The following is a 4,480-nucleotide window of genomic DNA, read 5'->3' as shown; positions in this document are numbered from 1 at the left end:
CGTATTAACTTGTTATAAATCATAAAAAAAAAAGTGTACTCATGAAATAATATTAAGCAAACAGTGTTTTTTTTTTTTTTTTTTTAATTGAACTATGCTCTATGTTCAATGTACAGTATGACATTTATACAAAGGATGCTTTCTAATTGCGGATTTATAATGGTGATTTCATATATTCAGGGTACTAATCTTATATATTTTGCCATACATTTTTATACTTATAAAGATGCAATTTTTTGAAATACAGCATTAGCAACCTTATTGTAGTAGGTCATATAGCAAAGCTCTTCTTTTAGACAATGGTGACAATACAAGTCAGGAACGATTGATTGAGCAGACATGTTAATCACCAACAAACATGGGACCGGTTAAAACAGGATTCCATTAAAATAGTTGGCTTTTTCTATAATTAATAACAAGAGAATGAGGTGCGTAAACAGATGTTGTTCGTTAGTAATGCTTGCTCCATCATGCAGAAGAGAATCAGTCCATCAAGTGTCCAAGAGTAACTGTAAGTCCTGGACTGTATAAAAACTCTATCTGTGATTATTTTGTCTGATTGAAAAGGAAGCAAAACAAGCATATTCTGGAACAGTTGTACAAGTTTTTGCTTGGAAATGTTGTGTTTGCATGTGAACCTCTCATTCTGTATTGTAAAAGAAAACGAAAGAGTTTTCGACATTTTGCTGATAGAGACATTTAATATCTTGTGGGTGCTGTTTGGAAAACTTGTTATATAAACCATATATGCAAACGCAGTTGTTTTCAGGTTCAGCTAGGTCATTTAAGGAGATGCCATTGGTTTTTCAGCAATCTGATAAGGCAATACATACATATAAAATGACATGCTGCCTGACACACACACCTTTATTCCTAAACCAAATGATCTTTCACATTCCTCTATATAAGAGTGTGGTAAGGATGACTGGTCAGGCTATTAGTTACCAGCAAGAGACTCAGAGGCAGATCATGCAGGTTTGTAACAGCACAGCACAGCACACAAAACACATACCTTCTCCAACATTCATTCTCACCATCACTAACTATTTCACCACCCGTGATCACCTTATTTATACACCTGAGGCTGGAGCCTTAATTAATCATTTAAATATTCATTCAGTTGACGGCTCCAGCCACATTCCCACATGTGTTTGCAGGGAGGATTTTAACTCAGTCCTTGCCACCCAATACTTTGCACATATACAAAAAAAAATAAGATTTACATATTTAACTCGCCCTGCCACACTACCACAAAGTGCTTCAGAACATTGCATACAGTCCATACACAAAGATACCCTGTGGTGTTTGTTTATGACATATGCAGTTTTTTTTCTTTAGCATTTACGTGTTTGCATGTCTTCCAAGAGACTAGTTAGCTACCTGTTTACCACTGTTTTGTCTACCACCTTTTCCTTCTCCAGCACATATGACACTGAACTGAGCTGAAGTCAGAAAATAAAGTCGGCCAGCAGGAGCATTATTTCAACAGAGTGATAAATTGCCGATCCCGGTCACTGAGTTTGGACCATCTGCTGTAAACGTGTCCATCTGTGACCTTGGTCTTCAAATAAAACTGCCATGGGGCGAATGAAATACACTGTCGGCAGAATGTAAAAGGCACAAAATCTGGAGATCATTTCCGACTATTGGATTATAATAAAACGGAATCACATTCCATTCAAATTACACCCTCCTTATCTTTCTATTGAAGTGTTTCTGTGTCTACCAATCTACTATCTGCATATCTACAGGGTAATAAAAAGTTGTGGAAAAGGAAATCATTGCACAGTAATGAATAAACTATAAACAACATGATATATACAAAGTATCCACAATGAATTAAGCCTTGAGCAATTTATTATGTACATTGTATTACCAACATTTATAATGGACTCTTGGCAATTGCAATAACTCAATTAGAAATGTATGGTGCAAGGATTTTTAGTTTTCCTTCAATTTGGAACTCATTTCCAAATTGTAATCGGAATGCCGAGTCTGTCAGTATTTTTAAATCTCAGCTTAAAACATATTTCTTTGATTTGGCCTTTCGTAGCAAGCACTTTGGAGCTCTTTTGGCTTGTTTATTTTTGTAAAGAACTCTGGGATGTTTGCGCATGAAGAATGCTGTATAAGTGATTGGTATGGCATTGTATGGTATGGTATGGTATAGTATAGTATGGTATGGTATGGTATGGTATGGCAAGGTATGGCATGGTATGGTGTAGTATGGCATAGTATGGTATGGTATGGTAGGGTAATTCTTGCTCAAATGGACCAGATTCTGGGGAGGTGTTTCCTTAATTTGTGGTGGATGATACATAAACCATTTGTGGTGGAGAATAGGGTTTCAGGGTCCCAGTGCACAGAAGAGGAACTGCGTGTTGCAGAGGAACAGGCTAGGGGTTACACTACTTAGATGTAATGACTGAAACAGAAAATATACATGGTGATTTTAAACAGCAAGAACAATACATTTAAGATAACTGTGGTATTTCAGACCGTACCAAGCTGCTCTTTAAAGAGCAAGCAGCTTCACATGACATTTTATGTATTTCTTCATCTAATAACAGTGATTCTGAATGGTTCAGGGTCTGTTTCTCCAATAACTGTCTTTTACTGAGCTTGTCTGGAGAATTCTAACTGCCTAACACTGAACAGACTTTTGCATTCCATTCAAATCATGTGACAATGTGAGTAGGTGCGGCCAGCCAAAATGAAAGGCCATGTTGTCACATGATTTGAACGGAATAAGGAAGTCTGTTCAGTCCTAGGCAGTTTCCAGACAAGCTCACAGGCAGATAAAGACTGATGTAGAGACTGGTATAAGTTAATAACTCAATACTGATCCAGTAATCCAGTAACTCAAATAATTGCAAACAATTATAAAAAAAAAAGCAAAGGAGATGTGAAAAAACATTTGAAGCTGCTTATTATTCAAGCTCTGAGCCAGAGACCTGCATAGCATGAAGGCATGGGAAAAGCTTTCCACTTCTTTATTCTTTGAAGTGAACTGAAGGGACTAAAGATCTGATTGGATTGAAAAAGGGCAGGGTCATCAAGAAGCTCACTGAGACTATAGTGGCAGTACATCAGCTCACCCTAAAGAATGGCTGTATCTCAGTATGTTCCAGTGTTAAAGGAATCATTTTTTGCTAAAAGTAAAAAGATTTAATGTATTTTAATTTTTGAAATGTGCTCTGTTCAGCACATAACTGCCTGCAGCATGAAGTGAAGCCAGAGAAGTACAGATTCGTAAAGCACATACAGTGCTCATTGAGAATTTTAACTTCCTTGCAATGACAGGGTTGACAGGCACTGAATGCGTTTTTTTGTATTTATTTATTTTATATTTTGTCCCTTTGCTTTTTAAGCTGCAACAAAGAGTGATAGATGCCCCTATCACTCTTTGTTGCAGCTTAAAAAGCAAAGGGACAAAATATAAGAAGAAGAAATAAGAAAAGTTAGAAATAAGAAAAGAAGAAGATATAAGAAATAAGGAAAGTTAGCAAAGAAGCAGCCTCCAACTGTGGCTGTGGAACACTGCATGAGTCATGTCCATGCTAGCCTTGGTGCCAGCCCTTGAGCTTCTAATTGCAACTACCTGCGTAATGAATGTGTACAGTAACGCTTCAACAAAGCAAAGCCACTGGCTAGATCCATGCAGCTCTAATACCTAATTTAAAGACTCAAATCATACCCAATCTGAATCACAAAACACGGCTTTCAATTATTTTAAAAATACCAAACCCCAAAACAAAACCTCAAAATACCAGCTGCATGACAAAAATGAATGCACACAAATATATTGTTACTGGTATATCAATGCCATCACCTCTGCAATAGTATACAAAAATCATTAAAATAGTGCAGACAATGGCTAATGTTAATAAATAGTGCAAGACAAGTCTAAACCATGACATACTGTGGATCATAAATGTCATTGTCTACTCTATGGAAATCCAAGACCTAATTAGAACATAGAACAAAGAGAGGAAGCCATTCAGCTTATCAAGACTTGTCTGGTTCCTAGTAGCTGATTGATCTCAAAACTTGCCAAAACTCTTGCAGAACCAGCAAACATTTCAGCTTAGGCAACGCAATGGATTTAGAACAAATATACATAGTGGTCCTCATACAGGAAGTTGGTTCTGCTACGGACTACCAGTATGCATTGCTTCATATCATTGTGATAGTTTACTACCATATATTGCATATAAACAGAATACTTCACATTGAGAGCTGAGTTTACTTCATTAAGGAAGGCTATAAACAACCTACTCACAAACTGCAAAGGGCTCACTGGTTATTCAGATATCCTCAATACAATACATGTATGTAAAAAAAAAACATAAAAAACAAAACAAATCCATCAAACCAGCTTCTATCTACACCTCTCAAAATACCAGCTACAAAAAATGGATAGAAAAAAGCACACAAGAATATTGCTCCCGGTATATCAACGGCATCACCTCTGACAAGT

This window comes from Acipenser ruthenus, chromosome 5, assembly GCF_902713425.1.
Source record: "Acipenser ruthenus chromosome 5, fAciRut3.2 maternal haplotype, whole genome shotgun sequence".
NCBI lineage: Eukaryota > Metazoa > Chordata > Actinopteri > Acipenseriformes > Acipenseridae > Acipenser > Acipenser ruthenus.
Note: the sequence above shows the minus strand (reverse complement) of the source record.